The sequence below is a fragment of the Scyliorhinus torazame genome, chromosome 4 (genome assembly GCF_047496885.1).
Source record: "Scyliorhinus torazame isolate Kashiwa2021f chromosome 4, sScyTor2.1, whole genome shotgun sequence".
Taxonomy (NCBI): Eukaryota; Metazoa; Chordata; class Chondrichthyes; order Carcharhiniformes; family Scyliorhinidae; genus Scyliorhinus; species Scyliorhinus torazame.
In genome coordinates this window covers 69579509-69601234 of record NC_092710.1, presented here as the reverse complement: position 1 = coordinate 69601234, position 21726 = coordinate 69579509, and the positions used below count along the sequence as shown (strand labels likewise).

General features: G+C 50.7%; 1 protein-coding gene across 1 annotated transcript in view; it reads right to left on the bottom strand.

Moving 5' to 3' along the window:
• LOC140410292 (NACHT, LRR and PYD domains-containing protein 3-like) overlaps window positions 1-2012 on the bottom strand; it is a 32333-nt gene extending 30321 nt beyond the window's left edge. Inside the window, exon 1 of the mRNA XM_072498270.1 lies at window positions 1925-2012. The gene's annotated coding sequence lies outside the window, so the exon portion shown is untranslated. The remainder of the gene's footprint in view (window positions 1-1924) is intronic.
• Window positions 2013-21726: the final 19714 nt, after the last annotated feature.

Here is a 21726-nt window from a genome sequence, read left to right as displayed (position 1 = left end):
TACGTGTATATTTATCTCATCCAGTGTTATGGCCTCCAGCAGTTTTCTCACGACTGATGTGAAGCTGACAGCTCTGCACTTTCCTGGGTTATCCCTTGCCCCTTTCTGAAAAAACGGCATCCCATTTCAATCCTCCACATTTCAGAGAAGCTTTCCGGGAATAGTCCATTCGGACTGCTGCAAGGAATGCAATTTAAGTTTCCTTTTTAAAGGACATTTCACAATTTCAGCATTAATTTGGGAAATGTTATATTTTACTGCAGATGAGTAATAAATTCATGAGCCTATAATATTATTCATCAGTTCGAACCATTCCATTCTATGAAAATTAATGTGCAACATGTACACGAACACAGATTATATATACTCTGTTGATTCAAATCACCCAACACTGAGAACAAAAGTAGCAACACACAACCGTTCTATTCGTTGGTGAGTGTATGGGAATAAGTTGTTGCCATTTAAATGCAGTACTCCTGTTGAAATTATTGGCACTACTGCCACATTCGTATTATCTTCCTTTGCTCTTAATGAGGTACCTTCAGCTGTAAGCTACCTCAGGCCACAGCTACTGCCACCGCCACTTCTGTAAAGCATCCCGACGCCAGGCCTATCTTCACGGCCTATTTGTTGTCTCCTCCAACAAGATCTCTTCGGCAGAAGTCTGACAAGCACAGCGGGGTTGGTACTTAAAACTGAATCGTACCCACGCTCAGAGCAGAAGGTCAGAGGCTGGATTCTACATTCCTGAGACCTAAGCGATGACACCGGGGCAGGAGTCATGGATTTCCTCTAGCGTCAACTGGACTAATTGATCAACCATTAAGGGTTGGACACTGACGCCATATGGAAAGCAATCAGTTCCCATGAGATACAGTTTGGATTCACCAGGTTGCCCATTGACCTTCAGGAGACTGCCGCATATGCACACTTCGCTCCCCACACACACCATCCCAGTTAACAGGATGGCAACAAGGTGCAGGGCTCCACACATCACGGACGCCGAGCTTCAGAACCACCTGGATGCCGCGGAGCGACAGGCCCAGCCTGTAGCACGGCCCAGGAGACAGGCTGCTAGTCATCGTTCGCCATGCCTGGGCGCAGGTGGCAATGGTGGTGAGTACCACGATCAATATCGTTCGGACTGGCCTACATTGAAGAAAGAAACTGCACGACATCCTCAGGGCAGCCAAGGGGCAGTATTGTGCTTCTGGCAGCACCCCGCATCCCACCCGGCGGTATGTCATCTCCCCACCATGCACCATATGCCAGCAGTATCTAACCATATTCTGTGGGCTGCATGGATTTGACTGTCGAACACTTTCATTTCCTGTTTACCCTCCTCCCACACAAATGAAGGCCGCCCATGAACACACGGAGAAGGCGTCAGAGAATTGCGATTTAGCATGAAACCTGCGCCCTCCACGATTTTGGCGTATTCTCCACCCAATCGTGTTGCCCGATTCTGGCGTCAGCCGACGGAGAATCCCATCCCAGAAGTTTTAAGCGAGCGTCGGTTGATAGATTTTTTTAAACTCGAGATGGTCGATAATAAACTGTTTCCGGGACTGGAGACAATGCTGCTTCTCTGTGCTGAGAAACGCCATTTCTTTGTTCAGCGAGATGTGAGATCTCGACATTCACTCAGCTGAAATTCTGTCATAGGCGGGATTTTGCCTCAAGAGAGAGGGAGGATGACATTTGTTTGCGATGCAGTTCCTTCCTGGTCAACTATCGTGCTGAAAGATTTATCACAGCATCGGCAAACGATTCTAAAACACAGTTTGGGTTGAAACAAGTATAGGCATTTAGCACCAATCAGGACAGTGTGCATGTACAGCGAGGTCCGTGAAAAATAATTTTAGAAATCTGCTTCAGTAATCAGCACATTTTTGTCTATTTTCTCTATTGTTTTCATCCTTACCTTTTATTGCGGCCCAAGTATCTGCGTCAGTTGCGTGTACGGCAATGGAACCTGCCGCGATATGGGTATATTTTGCTTCTGACTGTCGATCCAGACCTGCATCAGATGTTTGGAAATTCATCCTATAAATGAAATGGGGCGGAGCTAGGATATAAATCGGCTGAAGTTCACTTTTAGTTGCTCAATGTTGGTTCAAGGGTTACAATTAATCAAAGTAGGGGGTGCTGACTTTCAAAATGTTGGTCCAAGTTCACACCAGTTGCATTGTTTATGATTAACAGAACTAGCATTCAAAAGGAACCATTCCTTCCACGACTCACCGCCACATTCGTCTCTCACCACCAACGAGGCACGGTAAAGGGAATAGCAGCTGCTGCAATAGTATGTTAACTTCCGTGCACCGTGTCCCACCATCGATCACAAATCAATGTTTGCTAGGAATGTTCACGGTACAATTCACAATATTATACACAATACCAGGGTTAACATGTATTAAAAAGGGAAGCACTGTTCAATCTCGGAGTACAGTGAATCGAAATAGATATACAAACGTTGGGGATCATCACTAAAAAACCTTCCTCCAGCCGAAAGAGATCCATTCTGTACGTTTGCCGATTTTCGTATCTCGATGTTATCTGATAAGAGAGCTGCTGGTTTTTTTTCCTATGAAGTATATTCTTTGGAAATCAGCCTACAACTTCAAATATGTAATCTGTCCAGTATTGTTCATTGTGCTCATGAAGCACAAAGTCCACAGTTCGTTTACTCAAGGACTGGATAGTTATAAAAAGGGTGCCACTCCTTCCCCACCTTTGATGTTGCAATTCAAAGCAGTTCAATATTTGCTCATGCTAATGTTAATCAAACTTCCTTGGACATGAAAGAACTGTCAATAGGCTGCAATTTAGTTACTTGTACGTTTAGGATCTGCCTACATTGGAACATTATCTCAATTAACATTTTAATCCTTGTGAGTGCTGTGGCTGGGAGAACATGAAATTAGAAGCCATTAACGAAAAACAATCGAAGTAGGTTAGTTCTTGAGACCGCCAAGATGCTATGCTTGTGGATTCAACAATGTATTCAGTTGCTGATATTAAGCTCACGGGGCCTTAACATTTGGCGTGATATCTGTCTGCATGAAAACACTGTAATTGGCTTAAACGAAAAAGACCTGGAAAACACCCAGTCGACTTGCTATCATAAACTTTTCACTGCACTTTGTCAAGATTTCCCCGACTATTTCTCTCTGCCGCCTCGGCATGTGTTATTATTCAGTTGTGTTTCCGCCGTTCTTTTTCTTCCTTCTTGCGTATAGGTTTATATTGTCATCTCTCTCTCTTCGAATATCAAGATAACTTACATTTTTCTGTCATGCCCTTCCCGATGCAATCCACGTTTCCTTTGGAAACTACATATTTAGCAGTAATACAGAGGCCCGCTATTTCTCACACGTATTAAATGATGGGCCGTTTGCACTGCCGCGGCTTCCCTTACTCCGTCGTTCTTATTATGATTTATTAATTTTATTTTACTTTACTGTATTTGGGAAATATAGTGTGACAGAACACCATAAATCCAAGAATATCTGAAGTGCATTTAAAATATTAGAAGTGTAGAGGTGGCTATTTATTTGCATCACGCTCTATGTTTCTATGATCATTATCTGCTTCGCGAGAATGTTTTGTTACATTATACTCCGTGTCCTCATCACACTCATTAGACTGACAGTTTTAGATTGTAGCTCTCACCCCAGCGGCACCGAACTTTTTACACACTGCATTCCTGACAATTACCTATTCATCCTGGCTCTCTATTGCTTGTTAGTTAGCCAATCGTTCAGCTAATCCACGCACCATGAGCACCTTTCATTTTGTGTGCCTCATATGGAATTCCTTTTCTAAATCTAAATGAACTCCATCTGCTGGCTTGCTCCATCCTGTTTTCCCCTTTTCCGACCTGAGGGAAAATTATTATAAGTGAAAAAAATTGCCCGTTCTTAAATCTATTGGCCATTCTTGATTGTTCTATGGTCTTCTGAATATCCGAGTAATACTCTCTAAATAATCGATTCTGAAATTGTCGTTTTGGCAGTTGTTAGACTTTGGTGTACAATTACCGCCTTTTTGTCATTTTCCTTCTCCGCACAAAGTGTCAGATTGCGAAAAAATAACGTAAGGCTGAAACCAATCCTGAATCTCAACAGGATGATGTGAATTAAATTGTCCATTAACACAATTCGACTGCTTTATTCGCTAAAACGACTTCCAGAGATTAGCACATTACAAAAAACTATGACCAGGGAATAATTGGACATCGGTGTCCCGACGGCAGCAGACTGCTTGAGAGACTGTTTGAATATAACGAGGCTTACAATAAAGCAAAAACGAAAGCTACAATAACAATCTGATTTCCAGTTTTAAAGTGCCAGAGAGGAAATTGCCGAATTAAAACATTAAAAAACAATATGACAGATTTAGATTTTTTTTAAATTGTCACCTGTATCGAGGTACAGTGAATGTATTGTCCTGCGTGCAGTCCAGGCAGATCGTTCCATATATGAAAACATATGACATCCAATAATTACGCAATGAAAATGCATAGCGAATATTCTTCGGATGAAGCAGACAACAGTAGAGGAGGTGCATGGAGAGATCAGTCCAGTCCATAAGAAGTCCATTCAGGAGTCTGGTAACAGCGTGTCAGAAGCTCTTGTTGAATTTGTTAGTGAGTGTTTTATGACATTTGCATTGTCTACCTCATAGAAAATGTTGGAAGATTGAAGAACCCGGATGGGAGTGGTCATTTATTATGCTGCCTCCTTTCCCAAGGAAGCGGCATGTGTAAACAGAGTCAATGGATGGGACGTTAGTTTATGTGATGGGCTGGGCTGTGTTTACGACTCTCCGTAGTTTCTTATGCTCGTGCGCTGAGAAGATGACAAACAAAACTGTGATGTAGCATGCTGGGATGATTTCTACAGTGTATCAACAAAAAAATGTTAAGAGTAAATGTGGACATGCCATATTTCCATAGTTTCCTGAGGAATTTTAGGCGCTGCTGTGCTTTCTTGGTCGCCGTTCCGCTGTGGTTGGACCTGGACAGATTGCTGTGATGTGTACAGCTCCGAATTTGAAGATGTAAACCAATTCCACCTCAGCACCGTTGATGCGGACAGGGGTGTGTTTGACACGTTGCTTCCTACAGCAAATGAGCAGCCTCTTAGTTTTTCTGACATTGAGGGAGTGATTGTTGTCGTTGCAGCATGACAATACATTCTCCATCTCCAAGCTGTGCTCTGACTTATCGTTGTTTATCCTTACATATTATGGTCAATGTGTCAGGAATTCTGGGATTAGCTTTCAGAGGGAGGAGCCAAGTCATATGTTTTGAATATGAGATTGGCTCGGATTATGGTGTTGAAGGCAGATCTGGATTCAATGAATAGGCGTTTCCCGTAAGAGTCTTTGTTGTCAAGATGCTCCTGCAATTAGGTCAGGGAGTTAGAATCCGCTGTGGACCAGTTGTGATGGTATTCAAATTGCAGTGGAGTAAGGCAGCCTGGAAGTATGGAGTTGATGGGTCTTGTGACCAATCGCGGGAAGCACTTCATAATGATAGATCTCAAGGACACCGGTTGGTTGTCATTGAGGCACGTTGCCTGGTTATTCTTTGCCACTGGTTGATAGTGCTCTTCTCGATGCAGGTATGAGCATCATTAAGGTGTGGTGAGACATTGAAGGTGCCTGCGCTAACACCTGCCTATTGGTCTGTGCTGTATCTGAGTGCACGACGAGGATCCCTTTGCTTTCCATGGGTTCACTTTCAAGGAGGTCGATCTGAAATATATGGCTGTGACGGTGGATATGGGTATTTCCGAATGCATTGAGTTAATTGGGAAGATATACTCTTTTGCCACATATTGTACTTGGCCATGCTTTTTAAAACATTAGATTGACTCAGCCTTGCCATAACCGACGGAAGTCATTGTTGTGACTCTAGCTAAGTCTGGTGTTGTCTGTTGGTTTCTCTGATGGCTTTGCGGACGCTGTACCTTTTTTTGTATAGGTCAGGGTCACCCACCTTGAACACCTCAGACCTGGATATTAGTAAGGATTGAATCAACCGGTTAAACGATGGCTTCTGGTTGGGGAATGCACGTACTACCTTCTTTGGCATGCAATCTTCGACAGACTTATGGATGAAGTCTGTGACGGTGGTGGTATACTTGTGTAGGTTCGCCGCTGAGTACTTGGATATGGACCAGTCCAGTGACTCAAAGAAGTCGCGCAGTAGCTCTCCCTTTGCCTCACAGCAGCATTTAATGACCTTCTTTATTGGGTTCCCCCGCTTATGTTTTTGCTTATATGCTGGGAGAAGGAGCATTGTCTTGTGCTCCGATTTTCCAAAGTGCGCTCCTGGGACGCATCGGTAGGTGTCTTTGATGTTTGTGAAGCAGGGGTTAAGGATGCTGGGGCCCATGGTGCGGAGATGTGTGGTGGAATTTTGGCAGTGCACGTTTGACCTTGGCCTGGTTGAAGTCCCCTGCCAGAGAAATTCTCTTTGACTCTCAGCGTAATGTACCCTTGTCCAAAACAAGATATGAATGGCCAGAAAATAATAGTGTTGTTTAGAATAATGTGAACAAGTCTAAAGAGGTTCGTAAAATTTGGCAACCGTCATGAAAGTTATTGCACATGCAGACTTTGTACAATCTTATGTAGACCTGAAACCAGCAGCATTATGATCATAATTTACCCAAAACGACGTTTTAACTACGGACATGAGAAACAACATCAAGATTACATTGAGTCTGAGCGGAGATTTTAAAAGATCGCGGCCTAGTTTCGGGAGCCGTTCGGAGGAGGAGGAGTCTCTGTCAGGGAGAGAACATCTAAGAGACTCAGAAGGTAAGTAAGTGATTTTTACTCATTTTTACTTTTATACCTTTTCAAATTTTGTGTGTCGGAGGAAACAGAAAAGCTGTGACCTGAGTGGCTGGTTGGGAATCTACACTAAATTTTAAAAATTAAGCATTGGTAACTAATTAAACATAATGACTTAATTATAATTTAGAGGGGTATCTAAGCCAGAGATCGGAGAGAACTATATTTAGCTTTCGCATTTATATTAGAAATCTAGTGTTAGGAAACAGATAATTAACAGTAACTTAAAAAAAATATATATAATTTTTTAAAAAAAACTTTTAATTGTAATTAATTGACGCAATGTCAGTTAGAGGGGTGCAGTGCTCTGACTGTGAGATATGGCAGGTCCGGGAGTCTTCCAGCGTCCCGGATGGCTTCATCAGCAGAAAGTGCACCCTACTGGAGCTCCTCACAGATCGCATGGTTCGGTTGGAGCAGCAATTGGATGCACTTAGGAGCATGCAGGTAGCGGAAAGCGTCATAGATCGCAGTTGTATAAATGTGGTCACACCCAAGGTGCAGGCAGTGAAATGGGTGACCATTGAAAGGGCAGGCAGTCAGTACAGGAATCCCCTGTGATTGTCCCCCTCTCGAAAAGGTATACCCCTTTGGATACTGTCGGGGGGGATAGCCTATCAGGGGAAAACAGCAGCAGCCAGAGCAGTGGCACCACGGCTGGCTCTGATGTTCAGAAGGGTGGGTCAAAGCGCAGAAGAGCAATAGTAATAGGGGACTCGATAGTCAGGGGCACAGATAGGCGCTTCTGTGGACGTGAAAGAGACACCAGGATGGTATGTTGCCTCCCTGGTGCCAGGGTCCAGGATGTCACCGAACGGGTAGAGGGCATCCTGAAGGGGGAGGGCGACCAGGCAGAGGTCGTTGTACATATTGGTACTAACGACATAGGCAGGAAGGGACATGAGGTCCTGCAGCAGGAGTTCAGGGAGCGAGGCAGAAAGTTAAAAGACAGGACCTCTAGGGTTGTAATCTCGGGATTACAGCCTGTGCCACGTGCCAGTGAGGCGAGAAATAGGAAGATAGAGCAGCTAAACACATGGCTAATGAGCTAGTGTAGGAGGGAGGGCTTCCGTTATCTGGACCACTGGGAGCTCTTCCGGGGCAGATGTGACCTATATAAGAAGGACGGTTTGCATCTAAACTGGAGAGGCATAAATATCCTGGCCGCGAGGTTTGCTAGTGTCACACGGGAGGGTTTGAACTAGTATGGCAGGGGGGTGGGCACGGGAGCAATAGGTCGGAAGGTGAGAGCATTGAGGGAGAACTAGGGAATAGGGACAGTGGGGCTCTGAGGCAGAGCAGACAGGGAGAAGTTGCTGAACACAGCGGGCCTGGTAGCCTGAAGTGCATATGTTTTAATGCAAGAGGTATTACGGGTAAGGCAGATGAACTTAGAGCTTGGATTAGTACTTGGAACTATGATGTTGTTGCCATTACAGAGACCTGGTTGAGGGAAGGGCAGGATTGGCATCTAAACGTTCCAGGATTTAGATGTTTCAGGCGTGATAGATGGGGATGTAAAAGGGATGGGGGAGTTGCGCTACTGGTTTGGGAGAATATCACAGCTGTACTGCGGGAGGACACCTCAGAGGGCAGAGATGCTATATGGGTAGAGATCAGGAATAAGAAGCGTGCAGCCACTATGTCGGGGGTTTACTACAGTCCTCCCAACAGCCAGCGGGAGATAGAGGAGCAGATAGGTAGACAGATTTTGCAAAAGAGTAAAAACAACAGGGTTGTGATGAAGGGAGACTTCAACTTCCCCAATATTGACTGTGACTCACTTAGTGCCAGGGGCTTAGACGGGGCGGAGTTTGTAAGGAGAGCATCTTGAAAGAATATGTGGACAGTCCAACTAGGGAAGGTGCGGTACTGGACCTGGTATTGGGGAATGAGCCCGGCCTGGTGGTAGATGTTTCAGTAGGGGAGCATTTCGGGAACAGTGACCACAATTCAGTAAGTTTTAAAGTGCTGGTGGACAAGGATAAGAGTGGTCCTAGGATGAATGTGCTAAATTGGGGGAGGCTAATTATAACAATATTAGGCGGGAACTGAAGAACATAGATTGGGGGCGGATTTCTGAGGGCAAATCAACATCTGACATGTGGGAGGCTTTCAAGTGTCAATTGAAAGGAATTCAGGACCGGCATGTTCCTGTGAGGAAGAAGGATAAATACGGCACTTTTCGGGAACCTTGGATAACGAGAGATATTGTAGGCCTCGTCAAAAAGAAAAACGAGGCATTTGTCAGGGCTAAAAGGCTGGGAACAGACGAAGCCTGTGTCGAATATAAGGAAAGTAGGAAGGAACTTAAGCAAGGAGTCAGGAGGGCTAGAAGGGGTCACGAAAAGTCATTGGCAAATAGGGTTAAGGAAAATCCCAAGGCTTTTTACACGTACATAAAAAGCAAGAGGGTAGCCAGGGAAAGGGTTGGTCCACTGAAGGATAGGAAAAGGAATCTATGTGTGGAGCCACAGGAAATAGGCGAGGTACTAAATGAATACTTTGCATCAGTATTCACCAAAGAGAAGAAATTGGTAGATGTTGAGTATGGAGAAGGGTGTGTAGATAGCCTGGGTCACATTGAGATCCAAAAAGACGAGGTGTTGCGTGTCTTAAAAAATATTAAGTTAGATAAGTCCACAGGGCTTGATGGGATCTACCCCAGAATACTGAAGGAGGCTGGAGAGGAAATTGCTGAGGCCTTGACAGAAATCTTTGGATCCTCATTGTCTTCAGGTGATGTCCCGGAGGACTGGAGAATAGCCGATGTTGTTCCTCTGTTTAAGAAGGGTAGCAAGGATAATCCAGGGAGCTACAGGCCGGTGAGCCTTACTTCAGTGCTAGGGAAAATACTCGAGAGAATTCTTCGAGACAGGATCTACTCCCATTTGGAAGCAAATAGACGTATTAGTGAGAGGCTGCATGGTTTTGTGAAGGGGAGGTCGTGTCTCACTAACTTGATAGAGATTTTCGAGGAGGTCACTAAGATGATTGATGCAGGTAGAGCAGTGGTTGTTGTCTTTCTGGACTTCAGTAAGGCCTTTGACAAGGTCCCTCATGGTAAACTAGTACAAAAGGTGAAGTCACACGGAATCAGGGGTGAGCTGGCAAGGTGGATACAGAACTGGCTAGGTCATAGAAGGCAGAGAGTAGCAATGGAAGGATGCTTTTCTAATTGGAGGGCTGTGACCAGTGGCGTTCCACAGGGATCAGTGCTGGGACCTTTGCTGTTTGTAGTATATATAAATGATTTGGAGGAAAATGTAACTGGTCTGATTAGTCAGTTTGCAGACAACACAAAGGTTGGTGGAATTGCGGATAGCGACGAGGACTGTCAGAGGACACAGCAGGATTTGGGTTGTTTGGAGACATGGGCGGAGAGATGGCCGATGGAGTTTAATCCGGACAAATGTGAGGAAATGCATTTTCGAATGTCTAATGCAGGTAGGGAATATACAGTGAATGGTAGAACCCTCAACAGTATTGAAAGCCAAAGAGATCTAGGTGTACAGGTCCACAGGTCATTGAAAGGGGCAACACAGGTGGAGAAGGTAGTCAAGAAGGCATATGGCATGCTTGCCTTCATTGGCCGGGGCATTGAGTATAAGAATTGGCAAGTCATGTTGCAGCTGTACAGAACCTTAGTTAGGCCACACTGAGAGTATAGTGTTCAATTCTGGTCGCCACACTACCAGAAGGATGTGGAGGCTTTAGAGAGGGTGCAGAAGACATTTACCAGAATGTTGCCTGGTATGGAGGGCATTAGCTATGAGGAGCGGTTGAATAAACTCGGTTTGTTCTCACTGGAACGAAGGAGGTTGAGGGGCGACCTGATAGAGGTCTACAAAATTATGAGGGGCATAGACAGAGTGGATGGTCAGAGGCTTTTCCCCAGGGTAGAGGGGTCAATTACTAGGAGGCATAGGTTTAAGGTGAGAAGGGCAAGGTTTAGAGTAGATGTACGAGGCAAGTTTTTTACGCAGAGGGTCGTGGGTGCCTGGAACTCGCTACCGGAGGAGGTGGTGGAAGCAGGGGCGATAGTGACATTTAAGCGGCATCTTGACAAATACATGAATAGGATGGGAATAGAGGGATACGGACCCAGGAAGTGTAGAAGATTGTAGTTTAGTCGGGCAGCATGGTCGGCATGGGCTTGGAGGGCCGAAGGGCCTGTTCCTGTGCTGTACATTTCTTTGTTCTTTATTGTTCGAAATGAGTAGGAGAGCCGGTATCTTGAGAACGTTGAAACAAAATTAATTGACCTGTCGTTAATAAAACTAACTTTGCAAGAGAATTGGATCCAAAATTGCCACGCGAGTTGGAAAGTAAATCCTAATAGGCACACCTGGTTCATTTCATTGCACCGAAGACTTGCATAATGTGACAAAGATATGTTTACTTGTAAAATGAGACTACTGGAAATGTTAACTTTGTGTTGGGTGGCTGGCATATCTTGAAATGTGTTGCATTTTGAAAATGATGTGAAAATATTTTTTTTCTGGTTTGCGGGTTCACTTGTGACATTGAATTTTGAAGAGACTGTGTATTGTTAATTGGCGCGTTGCTCCTTTCAGACAAAATCCAATTGAGATGATTTGTTTGGAACTCCACTGGACGTACATTTTTGCATTTACTAATTGAAGTGAAATTTATCTTTTCATTTGAATTATTGCTCGTATCATAGTTACTGTTAATTCATACAGATTTTAGTTGGCTTGTTGCAGTAACACGTTGTTAACTGTGAAATCGTTTGCATTGTTTTCGATGGGATACGTGTCCTTTTCAAATTTATTGTTCTCCGCGAGGTTGATACAACACATATCTTAGATTATCTGTACATGTAAAGAAACCATTTTGAATTGCATTTGTGCTGCGACTGAAAGTTTGCATCGCTTTGTTGTAGACTTGCAATGCTTTTTATGTGCATTGCCCTGTGGCTAGGCTTCTTTGATGGGGCCGTGTTGATAGAGTGTTTTGTGCCTCCACAGTACATGAGAAAGCTGGAAAACCAGAGTGCGGGAATGTGCGTCATCTCGTGTGTCAGGGACCCGTTCTTTGTGAGAGAGATGGATAGAATGTGGCAGTCTATTTGAGAGTTTAGGACAATGTGGGATAAATAATGATGTGGAGCAAACGATTATCGGCGCGATTCTCCACTCCCACGCCGGTTGGCAGCATCGCCAGGGCCGCCAATCTTTCCCGGGACGCCGGTCCGACGCCCTCCCACGATTCTCTCAAGCGGCGGGAACGGCCCGGTCGAGTTTCGCGGGCCGCAGGCTGGAGAATCGCCGGAGACACCGAAAATGGCGATTTTCCTGCACCCCCGCTATTCTGAGGCCCGGATGGGCCGAGCGGCCAGGCCAGAACGCGGGTCCACCCCCCCGGCGCCGTCCACAGCTGGTCGCTGAAGTCATTAGCGGTGCGTGAACGCTGGGGGGGGGGGGCGGCCTGCGGGGGGGGGGGGGGGGGCGAGGGGGGATCCTGCATCGGGGGGTACCTCAGATGTGGGGTGGCCCGCGAGCGGTGCCCACCGATCGTCGGGCCGTCCTCTCTGAAGGAGGACCTCCTTCTTTCCGCGGCCCCGCAGGATCCATTCGACATCTTCTTGCGGGGCGGCCTCGGTGAGAACGGCAACCACGCATGCGCGGGTGACGCCAGTTATGTGGCGCCGGCCGCGTAATTTACGTGTCGCCGGTTATACGTGAAGCCAATGTCCGGCGTGCGTAAATGATGCGACGCCGCTCCTAGCTCCCCGGGAGGTGGGAGAATAGGGGGCTGAGTGCGTCTCCAACACCGGAGTGAAACACTCCGATTTTCACTCCGGCGTCAGCACCTAGCCTCCCGATGGAAGAATTGCGCCCAGGATGAATGAACGCAATATCAGAGAAAAAAGGTTATGTGTGGATGTGAGGCAGTGTGAAAGGGCTGAAACAGAGGGAGCGGCTGATGTGTGCAAACTCAAAATACCAAATGAATTCGGTAGGCGGTACAGGTAGCAGATAGACGTACATAAATTCTCAGAGCGTGAAGTGGAATCGGGAGAATCTGAGGATCCTAGGGCTGCTCGGTAGCACAGTGGTTAGTACAGTTTCTTCACAGATCCAGGGTCACAGGTTCGATTCCCGGCTTCGGCCACTGTCTGTGCGGAGTCTGCACGTCCTCCCCGTGTCTGCGTGTGTTTCCTCCGGGTGCTCCGGTTGTTTCCCAAAGTCCAAAGATGTGCAGGTTAAGTGGATTTGCCTTGATAAATTGCCGTTAGAGCCCCAAAAAAGGTGAGGTGGGGTTACTGGGTTACGGGGTTGGGTGAAGGTGCGGGATGAAGTAGGATACTATTTCTCAGAGCCGATGCACACTCGTTGGGCTGATTGGCCTCCTTCTGCACTGTAAATTCTATGATTCTATGATAGAAGTGGATTCCACTTGAGCATATTAAGGTACATGGAGACGTTCAGATTATTAGCTGTCACTGGGAGGATCTGCGAATATTTGGTACTGACGTGAAGCAGTAGGCCTGCTAAGTAGGAGTGAACAGAATATTAAGTTGGGTGTTGGCAGGATTTAGGACATCAGGAGGCATAGGGAAGAATTTATGGTAAAGGTATATGTTTCAGCTTCCACTGCAGAAGGTAAGAAATTAAAATTCAGTAAATTGCCTCTGGAATAATAAGATTGGATAAGTAACGATGACCATGTGTCTCCAACATTACCGTAAGAAACCATCTGGGTCGCTGATGTCCATTAAGTGATGACGACTTCTGCCCATGCTCAGTCGAAGTGTCAGTTGAGACCCGCTTAGCTCTCGGCACAAATATATTCTCCACAGAGCAGTTCGGAATGGCTTCTGACCTGCATCACCAATCGAATGAATAGAGGAAAAGAACAGCCAGCGTACTGAGTGGGAATGTTAGACAGAAGTTCAAATTAACCAGGCAGTTAAAGAACGGCAAAACGCTTAGAATGACTGGCCAAATTAACAGCTAAGGAGACTGTCAGAAGCACCGAAGTTTGCAGGAACGTGATCGCAAATCACTTACCTGACGCATTTCTCCCTATCCCGTTTTTTAGAAACACTGTCGCTTCTGCAGGATGGCATCCCAACACACCTTTATAAACTTTGAGAGGGTCTATTCCAATCGTTGCTAGTTATTGAAGAGTCAAATTTCTACTAATGTGGTTCTACACCTCACTCACCTGCAGATTCACTGTGTATTCAATATTGGTTCAGAGTTTCAGGAGAATAAAACGGCGCCACTAAATCGGCTAGTTCACTGTTTATCGGTAATGGGTTTCAGCTTCAATCAATGTTAACTGACTAATCGCTAATCGCTGCAGTCGTTGGCCCTCCCTCAGCGTGTGCCACCGTTTTCCACAGGAAGATAGGACATAGAAACATAGGAATTAGGAGCTCAAGTAGGCATTGCAGCATTTCGAGACTGTTCCGCCATTGAATCAGGTCCTTGTTGATCTCTTCCGGATCTAAATTTCACCTCCCCAAATTGGTCGAAGATTCACGGGCGAAATCCTCCGCAAACGGCGCGATGTCCGCCGAGTGGCGCCCAAAACGGTGCAAATCAGTCGGGCATCGCGCCGCCCCAAAGGTGCGCAATGCTCCTCATCTTTGGGGGCCAGCCCCAAACTTAAGGGGCTAGGCCCACGCCGGACGAATTTCCGCCCCGCCAGTTGGCGGGAAAGGCATTTGGTGCCCCGCCTGCTGGGGCGGAAATGACATCTCCGGGCGGCGCATGCGCGGGAGCGTCAGCTGGCGGCATTCCCGCGCATGCGCAGTGTAGGGGGTCTCTTCCGTCTCCGCCATGGTGGAGACTGTGGCGAAGGGGGAAGGGAAAGTGTGCCACCATGGCACAGGCCCACCCGCGGATCGGTGGGCCCCGATCGCGGGCCAGGACACTGAGGGGGCACCCCCCGGGGCCAGATCGCCCCGCGCCCCCCCCCCCCCAGGACCCCGGAGCACGCCCTATCCACGGCCTTGTCCTGCCGGTAAGGTAGGTGGTTTAAACTACGCCGGCGGGACAGTCATTTTAGCGGCGGGGCTGCGGCGCCAGAGAATCGCGGGGGGGGGGGGGGGGGCAACCCGCGCGGCGCGATTCCCGCCCCCGCCGAATATCCGGTGGTGGAGAATTCGGCAACCAGCGGGGGGCGGGATTCACGCCAGCCCCCGGCGATTCTCGGACCCGGCCCCGGGGCGGGGGTGGTCGGAGAATCTCGCCCCACATCCTCATATCACTTTAACATGTGTACTTATTACTGGCTCTCTCAGTGACACAGTTTTCCTTCCATTGTGAATGTGGCATGCGTTTGGCATCATTCATCTACGGAATACAATATTCCATGATCGGTACCTTTGCAGGTTTTCTTCCCCCCTCCAGGAAACTTACTTACCCTTACTCCTTCCAGTGTCTCGATTATGTTTCCTTTGGTTGGACTGCCTTCGATGTTTCATTATCTGATCTGATTGCAATCAAAGCATCTCGTGCATCGACTCCTCTTCTCAGAACAGCGGTGTTACTCTCAAACTAATAAAAAGTTCCTGCTGTTCTCACCGTCTTTCTAATCAGCACACAACCTACTGGACAAATGTTGAATGGCATTGGCGGAATTCTCCGCTCGCCGACGCCAAAATTGTGAAACGCAATTGAGCGGAGAATAGATTCCAAAGCCAAAATTGCGATCGGTGCCGCTTTGATGCCAAATCATGATGTTCCGTCAACCCGAAAATGGCCTAAATATGTCGCTCGCCGCGTGGGTTACAGGGAAAGTCAGCAGGGGCCATCGAGGTTCACGGTCTCTGACGGGCCGAGTTCCCGAAGGCGTGATTCACGTGGTTTCAAAAGTCGTGAACCTTGGGCGGAATCCCCCCCCCCCCCCGCACCGAGTGGTAGAATCGCTGGGCGTGTCCCGCCACGTCGCCACGACGCCCGCACGCGATTCTCCCACCCACCCCCACCAAACAGGCGCGGCGAGAAACAGGGCTGGCCACTGGTAGAATCGCTGCTCGCCGTTTACAACGGGCAAGCGGCGATGCTCCGGCCCGGATGGGCCGAGCGGGCTGCCCAATATGACGGGTTCCCACTGGCGCCATCCACACCTGGGGCGAAATTCTCCTACCCGCTCAGCAACATTTCTGCCCCGACCGGCCGGCAGGAGTGTCTGTAACACCGGCTGGTCAATGGGGTTTCCCACTGTGGGGCAGCCCCACGCCGTCGGGAAACCCCCGGGCGCCGGCAAAATGGAGACTCCCGCCGGCGGAGAATGACGCCCCTGGTCGCTGCCAGCGGGAACAGCGCGGAACACTGGGGGGGGGGGGGGCTGTGAGGTGGGGGTGGGGTGGGCGGGGGGTTCCTGCAGGGGGAACGGGGGGGGGGGGGGGGGGGGAGGGGGGGGGGAAACTCAAATGCAATTCGGCCCGCGATCGACGGGCCGGGCCGCCCCGCAAGATCCATCCGACATCTTCGTGCGGGGCGGCCTCGTGCATCCGCGGGGGAAGCTATTTACACGGCGCCGAATGCGTCATTTACATGGCGCCATTTTTACACGGCGCCGCTGCCTGGCGCACGTAAGTGACGCGACGCCACTCCATGTCCCCCCCCCCCCCCCCCGGGGCAGGGAGAATCGTTGGCTGGGAGCCGGTTTTCACTCCGGCGTTGGCAGAATCCCGATGGGAGAATTGCACCCTTGGTATCGAGGCTGCTGAGCGAGAGAGAGGCGGTAGGAAATGGAGTGGAGTAACTGCGGGTTGCCGACCGGGAAACCAGGCTTTCTAGCTTTTGCGGAGAGCTCCCTGTAAAGGGCTGCGGGCGGGGAGGGGAGAGAGATGGGGGGGGGGGGGGGCAGACCGAGCTGCGACGTTACCACCCCACAGGATTGGAGTCGTACCCAGGCAGCGGCGGCCATTATGACGGCCATTTGCTGAACACATGCTCCCCACCTATTTCAATCCCTGGCTCAACGCAGTGGCGCCGACCGTATGGGTGCGCCCACCCCCGCACTCCACCGTCCGCCAAAGGGCGCCCCCTGGCCCTAAACACCCCGCCCAACCGGTACCCCTAACAGCAGGGATTGTCGCCAGAATCGGGGGCACCGACGGTGCCGGATTCCAATTTGGCAGAGTGCGGGAGTGCGTTAGGGGGATGCGTGGGCGGAGCCAGCAGTGTTAACCAGCACCACCGTGTAGTCCATTGTAGATGGCCTGGGAATGGAAGTATGCGTTCTGCTAACATGTTGGTCTTCCACTCAACTGCAGACAATGGTGTTCGGCGATCAACCAGCAATGCTGGCGGCCCTAGCGATGGTCCCAGCACCACGAGATGCCCTGCCGCCGTGTAAACAGGGGCTGCTTGGCGAAGAGGGGGATGCTGCAGCAGCAGGGCGGTCAGCAGAGGACCGTGCTGGAGAGGAATGGGATGCACTGGGCAGGTGACGGCCGCACAAGCTGGAGGGCCGCACGCCCAATAGGGCGAGAGCGAGGAGGTGCCATGGAGGCGCCGTATTAGGACTCATGTGCACCGGCACCGCCCGTCCTTCGGGTACCTGCCGGACCATGCAACCAATCGGATAATCCGGCTGAACAGAGAAACAGTGCGACACATCTGGCAGATGATTGCACACCTGGCAGCACAGAGGAATGGGGTAGAACATGCACTCTCGGTGACCGTCAAGGTGACGGTCGCCCTGAACCTCCACGCGGCAGAGCCCTTCCAGTCGCCGAGTGGAGATCTGTCCTGGGTCTCGCAGACCTCGATGTACAGTGCATCCGTGCCGACACGGAGACCCTATATGTCCAGCTGCCCCAAAACATCCATTTCTCTGTTGACCGAGCCTACTAGGATGCTAAGACAGCGGGTTTCACCCAACGGGCACCTATGGATAACAGGGCACTTTACACGAAACGATGAACATCCAGCTGGTCTGTCACAAGCAGCAACGCATCGTGCAGCTCTGCGCCCGATACCAGGGCTGTGTACACGATTACTTCATCCTGTCACACTCAGGTATTCATGACATGTTCGACGTGCAACTCCTCCCCCCTCCCGCCTTAGCGGTTGGCTCCTTAACGACAAGGGCTGCCCGCTATGGCCATGGTTGATGACTCCAGTTCTGAGGCCACAGGACGACGCGGAGGCCGCTACAACGTCGCCCATACAGCGACCAGGGGTGTGATCAAGCAATGGTTCAGCATCCTGAAGATACGCTTCACGTGCCTGGACCGTTCTGGAGGGCCCTCCAGTATTATGCTGAGAGGGTCGCTCACATCGCGGAAGATGAGCAGGAAGGGCAAGCCTCATCCGACGAGAATTATGTCGAGTAGGGGGACGATATGCCGGACATCGGGCTCGGACAGACAGGGGACGCTGCAGACGTCATCACCAGGGCCAACAAGCATGGGACGCTTTAATCTCCATGTCCTCAGACCTGCAGGGAGGGGGAGGGGCTGCTGGCCAGCGGTACGAACAACACATCCCGAACCCATACCCCTTCAGTCCCCACACCGCCAGACCGCCATTATACATACTTGCCGTGCTACGACCTGGGGGTCTGGCTTGGCAGTGACAGCCGGTCTGGTGCATGGGCTGGAGAAGGATGACAAGCCAATCTGCGGTGAGCTGTGGTGCTGCACATCGTGCAACAACGACGATTCATGTCCACAGTATCACCTCCCACCTGGGTGATCCCTGAGTGCGAGTTGGCCAGTCCATCACGCTGCCTCGTCGACACCCTGGGGTGGGTTCAATGGGGATGGTCGATGCATCGGTGTTCAAGGCGGGGCACGATCCTCCCATAGGGTCTGGAGCGGATCCCCGTAGCCCGTAGCACCCCCCCTCCCGCCACCCCTGCCAGCACAGGCCAGCCCACCCCCACACCCAGCAGACAGAGCACCGAGGCAGGCTTTTACGGTGTTAACAGGTGAGTAATGTGCGTAAATATACACAGTATCTGCCCTAGCCCCTGGAACTACACAGTACCCTGCACCCATGCCGACTTAACTCCTTTCGAATGTGCTGGCCTTATGGGCCCTAAGCCTATGCCGAGGCGGTACCCCAGACGGGACAGCAGGGGTGGAGGCGGCCTCCCGTGACTCCTGCCCTGCGCAAAGGGCTATCGTTGGCGTGCGTATCCTGGGGTGATATAGCCTATCCCGGGTTTTTCCCTGATTTGACCGCTGTCCACCAGATGAACGAGGGGCAGGAAAGGGTAGTCAGAGGTGCTGCGTAACCTCCCCTACGAGAGTCGCCGGCACTGGCCCCAGAACCTCTATCCTCAGGGTACACTATGGCCCCTGCGCTACGCCACTGGGACGGGGGTATGGGTGGAGCCATCCCGTGAGGACACCCCCGCCGCCTGACGCTGCCAGCCCTGAATGCCCGTTCATGTCTTGATCAGGGTCTACAGGCTCAAGGCGATGGAGCACAGCGAGTTGACCATCTCCGTCTGAGACTGCACCACATCACGCTGTGATTGTGCCAGCACTCTGTGCCACACCAGCCAGGGACTGGGCCATCTCCCTCTGAGTCAGGGCCACCTCCGTTTTGGAGTGGGCCACCGCGCCCAGTGTCTGCGCAACACCGGCAAGCACAAGGGCAATGCTGCCGACGTTCCCAGCCCCAACCTGCTGTGATAAAACCATGCTGAACAGCGCTGCTGCAATGTCCAGGTGGCTCTGGGACATGGGTGCCTGTGAGAGGGTAGCCCTGTCATGGGTATCGGCCATTGCTTCCACAGAAGGTCCCGGGTGTTGGACACGCTTATCTGTAGCCAAAACCATCGCCGTAATGCGTCCACCATGGACGACACCTCTGCAGGTCAGCCTGGGTGGAACGAATGACCGGCACCACCCCTTGCTCCTGCACATAGATGGACACCTCCCCTGGGTCTCCAGGTGCTGGATGCCCGTTGTCACACCCCCCCCCCCATGTCGTCCTTGGGTCTCTGCCTGCATCTGTACTGTGGCTGTGTCTGAATGTCGCACGATTGGTTTCTGGGGCTGGCCTGCCCTCCGGCAGTCTGGCCCCTCGGCAGCTCCTACTGCCACCTGCTGTAGCGCAATCAACGTGTGGTTCGCACCAGGTAGTGTCCCAGGAGTCTCTTCATTAATGTGCCCATCCGAGATCATAGTCTCTTGGTTGGTCGAGGGTGTAGGAGACAGCTGTGATGTAAAGTCAATGTCATGCTTCGACCCGAGCTCCTGCGTGTCCTGAACCTCGGGCGGAGGGCTGGTGTTCGCGCTGCTCCCCCCCATCGGTGCTCTGCTGTCGTGGTCCATCAGCTCTGGCACTGGCTGGGGGCGGGGGACTCCGGATGGAACTGCACCATCTCCGGCAGGTCCTGTAAGACATAAGACGTCATGTATGATAGACAGCGGGCCGGTAAGTGGGGGGGGGGGGGAGGGCGTGGGTGCGGGATTGAGGGGGCTGAGGGAGGTGAGCGGGATCCGAACTCCACCTTGCTTTCCTCCGAGCCGCCTGCCACGTCCAGTGTCCTCTGCTAGGGCATGTTCAGGGGTCGGAGTTCTGGTTGTCTCCATCCGGTCCTCTGCCACTCCCGGCAGTTGTGCGTCGCCTTCTCTTAGGGGGTGGAGGCGGGGCAAACACAAACAGCGAAACTTTTACACGGTCAGATGCATGCAGACCAGGGGTTGTGTAGATAGTATCTTCAGTGGCCAGGGCACCCGGCCATGGCTGCTGGAATGTGGGGCAGGGTGGGTGTTCGGCCGTCCCTTGGGGGGAGGGACAGGGCTATGCGTGTGTGTGTGTGTTTGGAAGGGGGGGGGTTAGCCCAGAGCCATAGAGCGTCAATTCACCCTAGCCGCACTGAGGAGGTCGTGGAGTATCTTCTGGCCCTGCATGCCAGTCAGGCCGACATTGGCCACCACCCTGCCCTCCTCAGCCACCAGGCCCTGGCGTAGCAAACGACGGCGCCTGGAGCGCTTCGCCCAAGGTGGGTGTCCATCTCATCGTCTATGAACCGTGGCTCTGCTCTCCTCGCAGCCATCTTTTTGATTGGGATGGTGTGTGTGTGTGTGTGTGGGGGGGGGGGGTTATTTAATTGCGACTGTGGTATGTGAGCCTCATGGGCGCCAAACACGGACCCGGCGAATCCGGCACCATATTCCATGGGATTGATTGTGTTCCATGTGGCGATGTGGCTAGCTGTTGGCTGGGGTGACCCCCTACAGGCCTGGGCAGTATCCAGGCATTGCACGCCATTGCCGGGGCCTGCGTGGAAGATATCATTCTGCGCACCCCACTGACTATCCATCATGAACCCTGGTTATAGAGAGTTCCAACAACCATATTGTATGCTCACCCCTTCACCCCAATAGCGACTCTCCCACGCCACCATCTCACACCCAGCCCTTACCATACTGTGGGGGTAACATGTGGAAGCAGGGTCTGCAGTGCCAACCGGCGGCACCATGTAGCCCGTTGGACGTGATTGGACACTGGGTACACACCATGTTGACTTGCAGACCTTCACCCACAACAGACAATGGGTATTGGAATACAAACAGAAACGTTGGCATTGCTCCTAATCGGCGCATCCTTGGGCGACACCCTACAGCTCGAGGAGCTGCTCGAGGAGGTGGAAGCTGCTGCAGCGGAGCGTTAAGCAGTGTGGAGCAAAGCAGTGGAACAAGGGACAGTGCTCAGGATAGAGAGCTTCCCGCCCAACAGGGCGAGGAGAGGAGGAAGTCCAACGGCGCTCCGGAGGTAGCCTCCTCTGTACCAGCAGCGACTGTGAAAGAACAATGAACAAAGAACAATATAACACAGGAACAGGCCGTCGGTCCTCCAGGCCTGTACCGTTCATGTTACCAACCGTGGCCAAATCCCTCAGCAC